We start from the raw sequence: 17,870 nt of genomic DNA on the forward strand, positions 1-17,870 counted from the left end.
TATCTTATGGCTTGTTCTATTATATTTTATTACTATAGTAATAGAAGAGAACAGTTTTTCTATTGATTTGTGCACAGCTGTTAACAGCTGGTCTCTTGATGCCCACTTAGTGTTGCTCACTAGCGCATTTCTAAGGAAAAAAAAACAAACAAACAAACTATTTTTCTATCTAATGATATTATTAAGTATCTTTTAAAATCCAGATCCTTATTTGCAGTAGTCACCCGCTGTGTCTCTTGGAGCTCAGAACAAAAGAAGACTTGTACAATAGTTGCTGTTCAGAAGTCAGCATTTGCCAACAGGTTGAAACAGGCATCTCTGAAATGCTGCAGCCAGGGCTTTTTTTTTTTTTTTTTTTTTAATAAGGAAGCTGCCGTTTTCCAGATCCTACCACGTAGTAACCCGAGGCAAGAGAAGATTTGATGATCAATGTTGTACCTTGTGTTTAGTTTGACAACGCTATTCATTGTATTTTGAGGCTATGCATAAACTGCCTTTTATTACTCCACTCAGTAATCATACTTTGTGATTCTCCTTGTTTCAATATTGTAATTCTCTGCCTTTACACTATATGGAGATTGGCTAGACCTGCTGCTTAATGAGGCAGACATGTAACCATGGAAAATAAAAGTTTTCCCAGTGAGTAAGGGGAGGATGAGATCTTTTCATCAAAGATTGGACACTCCATATCTGCTTGGTTCCTTTGAAATTACCTGGAGCTGTGGTTTGATAAGGGAATTTTTTTTTTTATTATTTTTTTTTGTCACCACACACCTTTTTGGGTGATCATTCTGGTATTGGCAGGTTCTTAAGTTCAAATTGTACCTGGACCTTACTGTCCACGTAGCAGACACCAGATTTTTGGTTAGCCTTGAAGTGGTCAAGCAGTTGGAGTTGATGATCTTTGTAGGTCCCTTCCAACTGAACTATGTTATTCTGTGCTATTATGTTCTGTTATATTCCATAACTTCACTTGAAAAGGTTGTAACTCCTATCTCATTTATTGGCTCAGGAAGTGCAAGCTCTTAGCCTCTGCTCAGCATCTCCTGGGGTCCATCATCTTCCTTGAAGACAGGTTAAGACCTTCCCCCCAGCTTGGTGAGACAGTCTGTGAGCCCCTGCTTCCCAGCAGCACAACTAGAAGGAACTGAGAAAAGTGTGTCCAAAGGCATGATTAGCACAAGTGTCTCACTGCATTTCTTCTGATCTCCCCTGTATCCAGTTCCCATCCTTGCACACTGGCAGCTCCTGACATGCTGCAAGGGAAGAAGGGCCTGTGATGCAGCATGACCTTTGCTAACACTGCTCCAGGAGGTAATGGGCTGAAACAACCCGCAGTGGTTGTGACTGCTGGGCTGTTCGGAGTCCTGTTTCAGAAGGTCAACAACTCGGCACGCCTGATCTCAACTTGTCAGGCGAGTGAGTCATAAATTGGTTTCTTCCAAATCTAAATCCAAAAAGATATAATTTTATTCTCTCTCTAATCCTATTATTAGTGCCTGCAATGTTAAGGATGCTGTTATTCAGCAGTTTTACTTTTCCCCTGTCTGACTGCAGCAGATGGAGCATCCCAACAAAGTGTAAAAAGAGAGAATTCCTTTTCTATGCTAAGATGCTGCTGACATCCATGTGTTGACGCGAATCAGCAGAGAATCCCTTGCAGAGGGGGATGCTCTCTCCAGTCCACCCACAGACCTTCCAGAAATCTGATGTCACTTCTCTCCCCAGATCAGACATGCCTTGGTGTGATATCTTTGGGACTGGAGCACCCATCCCTCAGATGTGGTTACGTTTCAGTACTGAAACAAGCGGTTTGTGTGGCTGCATCATATAAAGAATGATTCTGGTTCAGCTGATTCCACAGAAAAAATGAAGCTCATCTTCCATGGACACAGAGGGAGCCGCACCATTTACTTTTCTTACTGCAGTTGAGGCACTATAGGTAGATGCACATTTCTGATGTGTAATTGATGTGGTATCTGTTTTCTCATTCTTAGGATCATACATGTAAGACTGTCTAAGCACTATTTTGACCTTATACTGGTATATGAATTTACAAATTTTTTGCTTTTATACTTTCTGATCAGTTTCCAGTAGATATATTTATCTTATTTTCAATTTGTTCTAACTTTTTCTTAGCTATGTGGTATTGTCATGGATAGGCTAGAACTTACACATCATATGGGACTTCAAAGGAGGAATTGCAGATGTTAATCTTTACACTACAGACCTCTAATGATAAAACACAGCAGTGGTGCTTCAAGAAGTCGGTGTCTGTCTCTTTTGCATGGAAATTTCAAATTCTGTCTTCCTGGTAAAAGTGTGGCATTCGAGGATTCACAGCATGCAGCACAATGACAAGTGGGGCTTTCTTAATGTAACTTGGTTTGGGAGGGACCACTCATCTGCTGCCATCACTTAGCAGCATGGGGAGCAGCAGGCTCCTTCTTTGTCCAGTTAGTTGGGCAAACAAATCTTTCCTGTTTTATTTCCATCCAGATCTGTATGACTGGGAACGAATCTGGCACCCTCAGAATCTTTTAACATGTAATTTTAGGTTCTAACATGTCGCTAACATTGAATTTATTTCCGAGGCTAGAAAGCAGTGTACCATTAGTTTCTTATGGCATAAAAGAACATGAGTACTACTTGAAGGATATACCTTGAGTGAAACATTGTTTGTGTCTGTGTCAATTTATCAGCCCCTACTGCCAAAAACACTGTGTTTCGAAGATTGAACAGTAGGAAAAGGAAGCCTCTTTTCTGAAAATGATTTCAAAAAGAGAGCGAAAGGGCCGGTATTTTTCTCACTGAATTTTCTACAAGTGTTTTTTTTTCAATATGAAAATCTCCATTCCTATTATATTATCTCCCTCTCCTTTTCACTCTTATCCTGTGTTGCTTCTCAGTGGCTGTGTCTTGACTTTACTGAGGGCAGAGGACGTATATGGATGGTGTAACCTCCTGATCTAACTAAAAAATGCCCTTGACTTGTGAGAATCAGCTTTGAGGGTGTCTGCATGAGATCATGATGAAATGATTTTGTCTACATAAGGAAACTTCCCTTTTGCTCTAGATGGGGAAGCATAGGTCAACACAAGAATTTGGAAAATCAGATCCCTTTGACTAATCCTATTCTGGATTTGTGTGATCTAAGAAAATTTGTGTTCTGGCTGATAATTTTGTTTCTACAGAGATTTAACCCTCTGAGCTATAGGTTTTGAGCCCAAGACACAGGCTTGCTAGCTGCTGGAAACTGTGGCAGCTGCCCACCCGCTGCATGATTGAGTAGCAGAGTTCATCAGGTACCGGCTTACATCTGCAATAGCTCCTACGTTCTACTAGGACCCCGACTATCACACACCTTAAAGCATGAGGATCTCCGTGGGACAAGGTAGATGGATTTCATTAGAGCAGAGCAGGATCTGCTGCTGCAAGGGACTTCTTACAGGTGTTTATAGACTACACCACATTGCTTAAATCTATTCTATGCCATGCAGCAGTGCAGTCCTATTTATTTTCTTCGCCTGCCTGTCTTGGATTAAAATCTCAGCTGAAGATATCTCTTTGCTGTCCATGTCTCCTCATTGTTTTCTCTCTGTTTCCCTCTCCCTTTGCAGCTGTGTTTAAGCTGAGCTGTGTGAGGGTACAGCTGGCCAGGGTAGATGTTACAGAAAATAAAGTTGCATTGTGTTAGGTTCTAGCGTGCTTTGCTCTATACACAGCCAGTCCTTTCACTGCTGCAGTCAAGAGGATGCTTGCCACTGACCTCAGAAACAGCAAGATTCATCTTCATGCACAAAAGGCTTTTCAGGAGAAAAGATAATGCACAAGGGTGCAAAGAGATTGTTGTTTGAGGAAGGTGTGGAAGCCTGAATCCCGTCAGTGGAAAGGTTTTTTGTTGGCTTTTCTGGACGGATCAAAGTCATGATCCAGTTTTAGCCAGAAATGTCATGACCACCAGAACGTTCCTCACCTTTGTGTGGGGAACTGAGCAGCAAAGTCAGGGCCACTGGGAGGCAGAAGAGGGACAAGGTAGAGAGAAGTCATTTCAGGAAGGCTACTGTTTCCTTTTTTTTTTTTTTTTTTTTTTTTTTTGCAAGAAGTAAACGTCTGTATATTGGCCCAAAAGGAGAAGGAACAGCAACTCAATGTTATGTTAAAAGCACTTGGATATGATCTTTCATGGTAGGATCCTTGGGAGGAGATTTTAGATTGCATCAATCCTTTTGTCTGTGGAGGGAAGAAACATCATCAAAGAAGAAAGAAAAGCTAGTGAGAAATGATCAGCAGACTCCTGCTAATTTTTAGTAGCACTGTAAATGAAGCCTTGTTTTCTTTAGGTGACTTGCGTTGGTAGTGGGTGACATTAATGCTTTATTAAACTTGCCTTGCCTAGAAGCTCATCAGTTTTGCGTAGCTAATAATAATACCCTAATCGAGAAACAGAAGGTGGGATAACTCGGCATCAGAAATTGGAATGCAGAAATAGTTGCTGCTAGATGAACTAAAAATACCCAACAGCATAACTCTTGCCTACAGCAGCACATGCTGAACACACATTGGGCTCTGGCAGCAGGGAGAAATCGCTTTCCTTTATTTTCGGCAGCTGCTAGATCAGCAGTCCTCTATGGTGACCCACACGCGTGACCGCCAAGCTCCACCTCAGATGCGTGCTAGGCCTGCTGTAGAAAGTTAATTAGTATCCTCAGCAAGTTAACCATTATCCAGAGCCATAAACAAGCTATGTAGGGTGACTTCAGAAGCCAGTTTGTCCTAGGGTAGGACTACCTGATCAGGGTAGTACCCAATGAGGTGGGAGTGACCTGCAGCAGGGATAGGGGTATAACCTTGACTACTCTGTTCCTCTGCTCCACTCTCATGCTTTGGGATAAACATCAGATGTCATGATCCCTGCTGAATTAGGAGCCTTGGAGTTTTCACTACGTAAAGGTTGCTGGTGCTCAAAGAGATTTATACACTTTTCTCTGCAGCCTCTTAGAGCTTACCCAGCCTGTCAACTTGGGCTTTACGAGGGTGAAATTTGATTTAGCATGTACATGTTTTTCTGCTATGAACTTTGAAGTCTCCATGCCAATAATCTAAGAGTGGCTCAGATGCAGTAGTGATGAGAGACCCTGAAATAGGTTAGTTAGATTTAATTAGGACACATCTAATGCCAGAATCAGCCATGTAAAGCGGAGTATCTACTGCATTGTCAGACAGTAGATCAAAGATGGGGTACACACTGTAGAGGAAGAAGGGTGCTCGATGAAAAGAGAAAATTAACTGTGTTGGGCACACATGATGAGGCATTGTCCCTGGACAAAGGACACAAAAGCAATGTAGGCCTAAAAGAATGAAGGCGAGAAGCAAGGGCTGAATGCTCTGATTTGAACTTACTGCAATATGGATAATAAATCCCTGGCTGTGGTGGGAATCCTTCACTGGTTTGAGATAGAGACAACTGTGGTTGGGTTAGGAATGCAGAAGGATATGACTGTGGCTAGTTTGCTCACCACACCTGCAGGTGGGAGGAGTACTTGTGGCTGTATTAGCACTCGTGCCTTGCTTTCCTTCCCAAAGTCAGGTGTCTGCTTACTATATAAGTACAGGTGCTTGTCTCAGAGCAGAAAATGGCAGTATGTTCTTTGGAGAACTGTAGCTAACAGAACTTTTTAAAAGATTCAACCTGAAGGTAAGCCCTTTCCTTGATGCACCTAAGCTTTTCTTCTACCTATTTTCCTTCTGTGATGTATTATAACCAGAAAGTCTGAGGACGTGATTCTTCCTTGTGTCTCATCTAAGACTCCTTGGTGTCAGGGGGATTGGCTGTAGTCAGGGCAGGAAGAGCACAGAGGTTATTTTTTCTGCAATAGGTGCCTCTTCAGTGGACTTCTATGGTCTGAGGTTACTCTGGATAAAGGGAGCACCAGGAATGACGAGCTTGCTTGCCTGTCCTCCTTGGCCAGTATTAGCTTCTTTCTGGGTGTGCTATTCTACTTACTCTTTGATGAACTGAATAGCAAAAAGACATTTTTGCTCATTCATCATATAACTCAGGCTGTAAGGAACCTCAGGAAGTCTCTATTCCAATTTTCTGCTGAAATCAGGGTCAGCTATGGGTTCAGACCCTCTCTCTGTGGGCTTTTTTTCAGCCCAGCTTTTTGCTCATCTATATTGAAAAGAGCACCCAGAGCCTGTGAAAGCTTTTGAATTGTCAGCACTAGGGTCAGCAGGAGCTTTCAGGAAGAGATCATATTCAGGGAGGGAAGAGATCTGAGAGTACATGCAAAGACCATTTCCATGAAGACTTCTGACCATGGAGATACTCAGAGGAAGCTGTGGCAGACACTCTGACAGGAGAGCACCAAGCAGAGTGTGACAGAGGTGAGGACGAACTTATCAAAAGCATCCTTGGGCTGTCATGGCCAGTCTTATTCCTAGTCATAAATGGCTTCCTCTGGGGACTTGTGGAATATGCTTTGCCAGGGGGAAAGTGCTGATGTTTATAGTGCAATGGGTTTAGTTTGTCCTGCTTCTTCACATGGCAGATGACTCTTTGGGGAGACAGTGCCTCAGGTCAATGATTTAATTATGTCTGGTTTGGAGACCTTTTACCACACCTGAGATAAGGTTTGAAGGATGGCTTTTGGAAGAATCATCCATTTGGCAGCAATAATCACCAATTACTAAGATAAGATTATTTTAGAAAATAATCACCTTACTTGTTTCCCTCTTATCCCTTCTTGCCACCAAAAGCTCAGTTTAAAAAATCTTTGCTTTCAGGAGCAGTGCCACTGATAATCAGAAACCTCTCATTGTAAGCACATTTAAGAAAGAGTTTGAGGACCAATTATATAAATGTTTCCCTTTTGTAAAACAGCTTGGGACTTGTAAACATACTCAGTCCACATCTCTCTAAATAATTCATTGTGATGAATTATTTAGTTTTGTAAGCTGTGTTTTATGTAAGGAAATGCTTTTATTAATGCAGAAATTTTAGATATTTTCCAAAGGGGTAGCTGTCATTTTGCTCCTTTGCTTCCATCTGTGTTACAATTGATTTTTGTTATGAATGTGTTCTTCAGGAGTGGCTGATGCCAGGTCTACAGCATGTCAAGGTGACTTCCTCAGCAGTGACAATAAGATCTTTTAGCAAAATGAGGTTTAGCAGAAGTCAAGGAGTCCACTTCCTATTGGAGATGTGAAGAGGGCAAATTTTAGAATGATTGCTCATTTTCCATAAAAAAATCAAGGATGACGACTTTAGTTCATGGGAGAGGAGAAAAGGGGAATGCTGTTACTGCCTGAGTCTTTTGCACAATGCTCTTTCAGTTTTGAGTCTTAACTGTGAGATTAACTCAAATTTTATTGTGTTTTTATATTATGATAATTCTCTTGCACTTTCTTTTCTCTCCCCTTCTTTTCCTCCCTAAAACAGATGATTTTGAAGACAGCATGAATGAAACAAAATGTTGGCATGTCCTAGCTGGATTTGCTGACAAGATAAACATTAAGTTAAATGTGAGACATATGCCTTAGTGTGTGACTGTAATTTTATAGGTTCTTTTATATGTTATGGTTGGCAGCAGAATCCCTGTAGCCTATTCTGGCTAGAAAGAACAGTATTTCTTAGTCTTAAGACAGACACACAATCTAAAATCAGCATATACCACTAGCTGTAGTGTGAGTGGTGGAGTGAATCTTGGTTACAAGCAGTTTCCATTATGTTACATTTTATAAATGGAGGTCGTTATTCAGACATGGTTCATTTGTGATCATAATGATGGTCTCATTATCAGTGGTCCTCTTTTCTGCCTTCATCCCACACTTGGTGTTAAACGACCTGGAGGCATTGCAGCTCCATGCACTTTCACTGTGGTGGACTTGCTTTGGGCAAGAATACCTAGTGCAGTGGTTGCGTAGGTGGAAAATGAGGTGTATATTGACTCCAAGTCATTCTGTGAGACGTTAGTTTGTGCAGCCAAGACCACTGGAGTGGGAATGAATGACATGGTTCTTCCCACCCCCTCATGTTTGAGGACCAGTCGTACCATCTGGGAACATTTTGAACTGCAGTGAAGTCAGCTCTCCCACCTTACTGAGAAGCTTGTACAGAGCCTCATCTTCCCCTTACCTTCTTATGTAAAGATCTCCATGTAGAAATGCTATTGCTAGCCCATGTATGGGAAGATGGAGACCCATGTGTGTTTACTTTTTATACAAGATCCTAGTCATGGGTGGAATTTAATTTGTTTTGCGTCAGTTATCTGTGTTGGAGTCAACTTCATCTAAAGTAGATTCCAGTCTTCTCTTTTTGGACAGGGCAGAGGAGCAGCTATTTTTAAGGCATTAAACATAAGCTTTTAAGTGCCTACTTTAGCAGAGAAAGGGCACACACAAGCTTTTTCTCCACTGTCTAAAAGAGAGCCCGAACAAATTGCTGAGGAAGACTTCTTTACATTGTAGATGTCTGTCACTTTGCGAGGTATATCCACTCTTATTTACTGTCAAGATATGGCATAGACTATGGACATCCTGAGACTTATCCCTCTTCTCCAGGTGCCCTTGCCACTTGTTTGTAGGTTTCCTGCAATGTGAGGCATAATGATTTTTGTTTTGCAGGAGGGGGTCACTTTTGTCATTCACATTTCCAGAATGTTCTGGTTGTTGGCTTCACAAGATCACCTTTCTCAGTATGATTTTCCCACTTTGGACTTATGGCTGGTAGCTGCACTACCACAACTGAAAGAATGGTGAAGCAGCTGTTAGCACTGCTTCACCTTAAATATACCAAAGGATTTTAATGGTAAGACGTAGTTGGGGAATGAAGGGTGTATTTGGAAAAAATGTAACATATTTGGGGAAATGAATTTAAGAAGAGATTGGACTGTGCACTTAGTCACATGGTCTGAACTTTTGGTTAGACCTGTGCGGTGTCAAGAGTTGGACTTGATGATCCTTAAGGGTCCCTTCCAACTCAGGATATTCTATGATTCTATGATTCTATGATTCTATATTTGGGGAAATGCATTTGAGCTTTGAGGTTGCAAAGGCCCATGAGTCATCTTGGATAGTAGACACACTGTAACTGCTTTAGCATGATGTCCACCTACAAGAGGACATCACTGGGATCTGCTCCTTTTTGCTAGGGTCGTTTTTGCCCTAGCAGAGCACCATCCTGTCTTAGCCATCCTTTCCTGAGACAGCTTGTTCAGATGCAGCTTAGGCACACCTCTGCAGTGGTTCAGATACGCAGTACCCTTTGTTTGGAGGAGTAATTTAGTTCTTTGTGTGGGTGCTTTTATGGGAACACACAGCTTCTCTAAAAGAAATACGTATGCCTCCGGTAGTTGCAGATGTAATGGTGTACATTAAGGGGAAAAAAAAAAAAAAAGAAAAAAGACAACATTTTGGTGGAGGAAATTTCCATTATTCACCAGTTCTTTGCAAACAACATTATTAATTGTTAGCATTGTATTTGTATCTTAACGGCCTTTTCTGTTCAGGGAGGGAAGGCTAGTTGGAATTCGATCCTCAAAGGGGTGAAGTATATCTGGTAGTAATCACATCAACAGCTTTGTGAAGAGACTTGCACCATAAAGACCTGTATCTACAACTGCTATTAGAACCACAGTAAGCTATGCAGGCTCTTAAGGGTGACAGTGAGCCAATAAGGCCTGGGCATTGCTATTGCTGCCTTCTTCATGACTCTCACCCAGGCTGCTCTTCGTCATTCTGGAGTCTAAACTTCTCATGTGCTTGTAGATTTTTTTCAGAGAATAATAGAATATCCCAAGTTGAAAGGGATGCACAAGGACCGTCAAGCGCAGTTCCTGGCTCCACACAGAACCACCCAAAAATCAGACCATGTGTCTGAGAGCATTGTACAAATGCTGCTTGAACTCTGGCAGGTTCAGTGCCATGACCACTGCCCTGGGGAGCCTGTCCCAGTGCCCAACCATATCTGGGTGCAGACCCTTTCCCTAACCCCCAGCCTGACCCTCCCCTGTCCCAGCTCCATGCCGTTCCCTCGGGTCCTGTCGCTGTCCCCAGACAGCAGAGCTCAGCGCCTGCCCCTCCGCTCCCCTCATGAGGGAGCTGCAGGCCGCCATGAGGCCTCCCCTTGGCCTGCTATTCTCTGGGCTGAACAAACCAAGGAACCTCAGCCACTCCTCATATGTCTTTCCCTCCAGACCCTTCACCATCTTTGTAGCCCTCCTCTGGACACTCTCTAATAGATTTTTGTCCTTCTTATATTGTAGTGCCCAAAGCTGCACAGAGTGTTCAAGGTGAGGCTGCACCAGTGCAGAGCAGAGCGTGACAATCCTTTCTCTTGGCCAGCTAGCAACACTGTGCTTGGGGCACCCCAGGGTATGGTTGGCCCTTTTGGCTGCCAGGGCACACTGCTGACCCATATTCAACTTGATGTTGACCAAAACCCCCAGATTCCTCTCTGTGGGGCTGTTCCCCAGCCTCTCGTCCCCCCAGTGTGTACATACAATCAGGGCTGCCCCTTCACAGGCAGCAGAATCTGCACTTGCTGTTTAATTTCATGTTGGTGGTGATTGCCCAGCTCTCTTTGTCTTGGCTCATTCATGGCAAGGAGAGCAGCAGTATGTCAGATGAATAACTAAAGCCTCAAGTGTGTAGAATTGAGAAAAAATTGAAAAGTCCTGAAAGCCTCAGACTGGTGTCTGTCTTCTCCTGACCCACACACAGACTTGTCAAAATGGAAGTTGTGGATGAGGTAGAGTCAAGGCGCCTATCTTGTGCTGAGTTCTGTGTTTCACACACCAACAGCTCTTGTGGCATTTGCTCTCGAGCAGGAGGATGTGCCTTGATGATCTATCTGTGGTGTCATCACTGATTGTGGCTGGTGGTGCAAACTGAGATGATCGTAGAAATGCTGATGTGAGGGGCTATAGCTGCTGGTGGAAGCTGTGGCTCTTCTCCAGCCTGTGGGGAGACAGTCTCTTTGCATAAATACACTGATGCTAATAGGGGATCTGATGGGACAAAAACACTGATTATTATTATTATTATTATTTATTATTTTTTTCTGGCAGAGCATGCCACATTTTGGAAATTTATTCCAGAAATTGTCACTCCTGATTAGTGTCCTCTCAGGACACTTTATGCATTGCTGACAATACATTGAAAAGACAGTGGTTGTTTACTTCTCTGTCTGCCATTGTGCAACATAACAAATGATCTTGCACAACTGTTGTTCACTTTAATTCTGTGGTTGCTCTGGTAGGTTCTGCAGATCTGACAGGTGGGTTATCAGCAGGAATTTAAACTATTCATTTAATTTTCTTCTCTTTTCCAGTCTGGGGCAATGGGACTGTTGAGAGAGAATACAAAATGCTTCCTCTTAATTTTAAGAACTTTATTTATCTTATTTTGCTTATCAATATTAAAAAAAAAAATCACTGCAAAACTACTGTACATTGAATCAGCATTGAATATATTAAATCAATGATCTAGAAAAAAGGGATGATCAAGAAAGTAGTAAAGATGGTAGGAAATCTGAAATTACCAAACTCAGTGTGCAGAAACTTAACAAATCTATATGAAGGGAAAATAAATTCTCTGTTGATGAATACAAGGTAATGTACAATGGAAATAAATAATTTTAATATTTAATACCCTTTGATTTCTGAGTGAATTCTTACCAGTTGAAGGGGGAACCTTCAGAAACCCTTTCTTCATGTATATTCGTTGTGTATAGTTATCTCAGGAAAAAAATAATCTGTAAATAAATAGAATACTTGGTGCATAAGAACTGGAATGAGGATTTTTTATGAAAATAGGAATTAATCATGTTTATTTTCCTTCAGTGAAATGTTTGTCAATTAAAATCTTTTTATTTAAATTAACATCATCCTATGGAAAGGATTGATCTTCTAAAATTTGGTTTCTGAAGAAGCTAGAAATTAAGTTTACTCTAATCCTCTTGGAAAGCTCAGGCTGTTTTATTTTGAAATGCCTTTTTTATTTCAAATTGCATTTGTTTTGAAAAAAAAAATCCATAGAGATAAAAAAAAAATACACCAAAAACAAAACAGCCACCACAAAAAAAACAAACAACACAAAAGAAATATGCTTATTCATTGAAACATAATTTTTCAGATCCATCAAGATATTTTATTTCTGTCAACCATGCAGTTCTGTGGGAAATACAGGGTTTTCATTTTGAGTCTGAACACAAATAAACACACACCTACTCACACAGCCAGAAAATTTCTTGCTATAGGTCCTACAGCATGCTCTCCAAAACATTTCAGTGTCTTATCAGAAGCATGGAATCCCCTAAAATAGTGCATTTTAATCAGATCATTGTCTCTTATGGTGTCTATATCTTAAGAAGGAGGTTTCAGAAGCAGATGACCAGAACTATTAGTGACAGGAAGACTCTTCCATGCTTTGGCATTGTGTAGAATGAATATATTATTTCAGTTGTGAATGTAGAATGAGATTTTTTTTTTTTTTTTTTTTTTGTTAAGCTCCTATGAAGTTAATTGAAAAAATTCCTCCTGCGTGTAGAAGGGTTTTCACCCCTGTTTTGAGGTCAGAGAGGTAGCTTATTTTCCAGGCTAGATGCAGAGTACATTCCAGAACTAGCTGGTGGGTACCTAAAATAATAAGTGGAGAGATGATTTACATTTTTTTCTATCATTTTTCAAAATGTAAGGAGAAGACAGCATTCTATGAAAGTAAAAGGCAACACAATGAATGTAGATTAAGAAATGTTTTTAAACCATGAAGGTTGCCAAAAAGAAAAAAAGGAGGGCTTAGAAAAATTTAAAGAAGTGGAAGAAAAGAAAAAAAAGTAGTGTTCATTTTCATAGCCAGTGAAAACATTCACAGTTTCGGAGTGAATTTAAAACCTCTCATGTCCTGATGCAGTGGCTGAAAAAAGTAGAAAGATTCCCATCAGAATCATTTTTGCATCAAGCAATATGTGAGGGCAATTATGACAAAACCTGCCCATCGGGAAATATATTCTGTAACTTTTCATTGCAGAATTATTTTTACTTTTCATTGAATCTTCTTTCATTGGTCTTGTTGTTGCATATCTGCTTGCTGTACTTTTCTCTGGTAGTTTGAAGTCAAAAGGTGAACTCTGACATCTATTTTTTGGTTCATAAACCCCTATCTGTATGTAGAGACATTTGTAAGTTGTTTTTTTTTTTTTTAGTGCTGAAATTGTTATGCCATAATGCACATAGCACTAGACTTTAGTACAGAGGCTTCTATCTGTATTTTGCTTTGCTTTTTAAATGTCACAGTGCATTCCTTGCTAAAAGGCATTCAGAAAGCTTGGTTTTGGTGCCACGTGCTGTCTTCTGCAGTAATGTATATATTTTAAAAACTGTTAATTAACTTTCTTAGCACCGCTTTTTTTTTTTTTTTTAGTGAAAATAAGAATTCCTTTTGTTCAATGTGTAGAAAGTAAGACTATATTGAAATTAAACTTTATACTGAAAAGAGAAAGAAATATAAAGACATTGCAGAATGCTGGGCCCCAGTGTATACAGAGAAATAAGATGTTTGTGACAGCAACAGAAAACAAAGCTGAAAGCAGTTTTCTCTCTTCCACCTGCATGGTGAGCTTGTCCTATAATAAATTGGTTATTAGCAATCTCTTCTTCAGGGCTCAAAGGAAACCCATCTGCTTTACCACAGTAGATTAAAAGTAGATTTCCTCTCTGAATAGTGACAGGACCCGAGGGAACAACATGAAGCTGCATCAGGGAAGGTTCAGCTTGGATATTAGGAAAAGGTTTTTCACTGAGAGAGTGGTTGGGCACTGGAACAGGCTCCCCAGGGAAGTGGCCGTGGCATGGAGCTGGTTGGAGTTCAAGAAGGGTTTGGACAATGCTTTCAGGTATATGGTCTGGTTTTTGGGTGGTCCTGTGCTGCAGACCCAGGAGTTGAACTCAGTTGTCCTTGTGGGTCTCTTCCAACACAGGATATTCTGTGATTCTATGAAAACATTCTGTTCCCTTCTCAGGAAAAATCTCTATTATGCCCTAGTAGGATTTAATATTTTCCATTAATGTGTAGCTGAGATTGTGAAAGGCAGCTAAAAACTGAAGTGTTCATGATGGCACATTGAAAACATGAAGGCTAAAGCCAGCTCTAAAGCTCTGGTAGACTTTTTTTTTTTTTTTTTTTTTTTCTGTCCATCTTAGAAATGTCCATTCAAGGCTTGACCCCACTCTTTCCTCTGTGCTGGTATCTTCTATAACCTCTCCTAGGTCATGTGTAGGATGGAAGCAGAGCTATGTAGATTAGCTCTCAATATAATGGACTTCTCACAGTGTTCAGGCCCATTCTTATCTCCTTGTCCACAGATAGTAGATTACCACAGAAACAAGGGAAATAGTCTCACAGCCACTTCCCTGTGAATGCATTGTGCCGTTGCTGCTTCATGCAAACCTATCCTGGCGTTATTTGCCATAAGGAATAGGGCTTGAATTCACTTGGTTTACAACATATAGTAGGATTGGCCTGCTGCTGTCCAGCTTCATGGGCACATGTTGCTTGTTGCTTCCTGCTGACTTGCCCTCAGCTCCTTTCTCATTGTTTCTCTTGCCTCTTTATGGGAACCTGCCAATTTTCAGTTTCATCTCACCATTAATCCCAGTGTGCACTGCATAGCTCCCCACAGTTTGTTTTCCCTTTTGCCCCTTTCCCCATTAGACAAGACAGAGCTGTGCTGATCTGTCTCCTCTGTTCTTTTTTTTAGGGTAGTTTTCCCTTTCCTTCCTACCTTACCCTCAAAATTAAATCTTATTTCTCATAGAATCATAGAATAGCCCAGGCTGAATGGACCTCGAGAGATCATCTGGTCCAGCCTTTCATGGGAAAAGGGAGCCTACATGAGATTATCTGAAAGAAAGAATCACAGAATCATCTAGGTTGGAAGAGACCTCCAAGATCATCTAGTCCAACCTCTGACCTAACATTATCTAGCACCCTATCCAGTTGCATCTTGAAAACCTCCAGTGATGAGGATTCTACCATGTCCTTTTGGAGGTTGTTCCATTGATTGATTGTTCTTGCTGTAAAAAAAAATAAAATAAAAATAATAATAATAAAAAATCTTTCTTATGTCAAGACAAATCCTTTTCTGATGCAGCTTGCACACAATTTCCCCTTGTCTTCTTCATGTGACTCCTTGTGAAGATGTGAAGAGAGCGTCCATTATCTTTGTAGGCACCCTTTAAGTACTGAAATACTGTGATGAGGTCCCCCTGCGCCTTCCCTATTCCAGGATTAAAAGATCTAAGCCCTTCAGTTTTTTTCTGATGGTGCTTGCTAAACCTTTGATCCTCTTTGTGTCCCTCCTTTGGACCCTCTCCAGTCTGTTTATCTGTTTCGAATTGTGAGGACCAGAACCAGGCGCTACTCCAGGTGCGGCCTGACAAGCACTTCTCACACTTCCACCCCCATGCCCCCCACCCAATTTGGGAAGGTGATATTAAAGAGGATCTGTCCTTTTGCTTCCTCGTCTCATAAGAAGCATGTAACTCCTTCCTTTGCGTTGGTGTCTGTCTTTCTGGGAAGCAAAATGTGCATGCTGCATCCTCAGAGGTTTATTCAGCTTGGAGAATTAAACCAGTTCTTGAAAACTGAAGTCACACAGAAATCTCTTATCTTTAGCCCTTTCATCTTAGGTGGGCTTGGGATTGATGTATTTTCTAGTAAAATAAATGGGACCATCTTTATTCTTGCTTTAATTTGCTGGCTTCCCTTTCTGTACCTGCTTTCCTTTTCCTTCCAGCCTTTAAGCAAATTTTCCTTCACCTATCACTTGCTATTTCCTATCACTTACTATTTCCTTTTCTATCACTCTCTCTTCTCCTGCAGCACTTTTACAATGTAGATCCCTATATTAGCGAGGGCACAAGTTCTTCCATGTTCTTAGCTCCTCTCCCATCTTACTATTGGAAGGACCCCATCCACTTCTAACCCAGGAAAAGAAAATGGCAATCTTTAAAATTATCCCTCTCTAAGCAGTTGCAACTAATTACAAAGGCTACAGCTACTGTGAGAGCAGCTAATAAACTCCTTGAACGGGTCTCTGAAGTCTGTATTAGAAGTGGATGAGTCATAGTTGCACCAGCTGATTGCAAATAAGTGGGTGGGAGGGGAATAGGCCCCGTGCTTTATTCTGGCAAGGTAAGAATAAAAGAGCTGTCAGCAGGCCCGGGAAATGAGCAGGGGTGAGTTTGGACTGACAGCTCTGCAACAGGGGGATGGAGGCAGCTGAGTCTAAAAGTAAAGCCTGAGATTTTGAATTAAATCATGCTTTGGAAGCATCCCATCCCAGTGATGGAAGTGGGAGATCAGCAGAGGAACTGTTGGGCTGTGAAACTGTGGTTTAGCATGCTGAGTGTAAGATTTACTGTCTGTGCACTGGCCTCGCTATTTGTATGTAGCCCCTTGAACATAAGTGTTTGGAATAATAATGTGCTGTGATTTGAGTCAAATCAGCAAATGCTGATTTTTTTCCAGTATTTAAGATCAGTGGGATGAAGCTATCTGTATATGTGGCCCAATACCCCCATTACCACTGTCAGGGATTCCAGGTGTAAAATCAGATCTGAATGGGGGTACTTGCCAAATATATGGTGAAATTATGTCAGGGTCCATGCTTGCCCCCATGATCTTGCAGAGGCTGAAGTGTTGTATTTGATTTGCAGTAAAACTTTGCATCTTTTTTGAGGAAAACCCAGAGCAATGGAAGCTGATAAAATAATTTTGTGCATCCCACGGCAGCGAAACACCCTGCCCTTCCACATATTGCTGCTCAGCCTTACTGTGGTTTGTGTGTTATAGCACTAGATCAGAAGAGATTTGTCAGCTGTGTAAAACTAAGCCTTGGCCTGTGGTTATCTCCTGAGACTCAAGGAGAAACACCATCTGTATGGAGAAGATCTTCTGCAAGCACTGCCCCTCTGACGGATGAAGCTTCTTGTGGATCCCATCAGTTTGCAGAGTTTCACTGAGAGTGTCTGTTTCTGTGATTGGTGTTTTTGAATGATAAATGCAGCCGGCAGGATTTACAGGATTAGTGTTTACAGATGATAATATTTGAGAATACCATGGAGGGTGGGGCACAGGTCTGTGAAGATACAGCTCTTGTGCTTTGTTGTTGAATGTGTTCTTATAAATTAGTCCTGCTCATCTTGTAAAATTCACCCAGCCTGGACTACGTAGTGTTTCCTGCTCTATCCAAGGAGATAACACACTTACCATCTTTGACACATCTTGCTTGTTTGTTTTTTTTTTTGAGCCACTATTTGGTCTTTTGAGTTGTGCATATCACCTTGCTGCTTTCAGCTCGTCACAGGATATATAAAGCGGGATACAGTCTTGCAGGTGGATGCACAGTGGTGGATGAAGAGCGAAGAATTAGGTTTAGCATAGAGCCAACAATGCATTTCATACTGGGAAAATAAGCTATTTTCATGCCTTGGGGATGAAGACAGTGCAAGAATGTGGTTTTCTTGCAGCATGGAAAAGCAGCCCACACTGGCTGATCTGGAAAAAAAATAATTGTACGGTAAGTTAAAACAATTCAGCCAGACACATCATCAATAACTGATTATTTGCAGCTAAAATTAGACCTGGAATTGGCATTTTGTATCTTAATTAAAACAAAGCTATCTTTATCAATAAACTATGACAACTTTGAGCAGACATTTCCTAGTGAATGTTAATCCTTCAGTCTCTTTTGATTAGTAGATGGGATTACATTAAAATCGATCCTCCTCCCGAGGTCCATTTGTGCGCTCTCTCTCTGTATTGAATTACATAGCTGGCCTCGTGCCAGGCACAGGTCCCCCATC

At 41.2% G+C, this 17,870-nt stretch overlaps 1 protein-coding gene across 5 annotated transcripts in view; it reads left to right on the forward strand.

Annotated features, from left to right (window-relative positions):
* Window positions 1-17,870, forward strand: part of FAM135B (family with sequence similarity 135 member B) — a 261,734-nt gene that overhangs the window by 62,598 nt on the left and 181,266 nt on the right. The window contains exon 1 of one of the 5 annotated variants that reach the window (XM_072034283.1): window positions 5,586-5,698. The exons of 3 other annotated variants lie outside the window; for them this stretch is intronic. The gene's annotated coding sequence lies outside the window, so the exon portion shown is untranslated. Of the gene's footprint in view, window positions 1-5,585; window positions 5,699-17,870 lie in introns of those variants that run through there. One more of the 5 variants, XM_072034284.1, reaches the window with a different exon arrangement.

Source organism: Anas platyrhynchos, chromosome 2 (assembly GCF_047663525.1).
Source record: "Anas platyrhynchos isolate ZD024472 breed Pekin duck chromosome 2, IASCAAS_PekinDuck_T2T, whole genome shotgun sequence".
In the NCBI taxonomy this organism is placed as follows: Eukaryota; Metazoa; Chordata; class Aves; order Anseriformes; family Anatidae; genus Anas; species Anas platyrhynchos.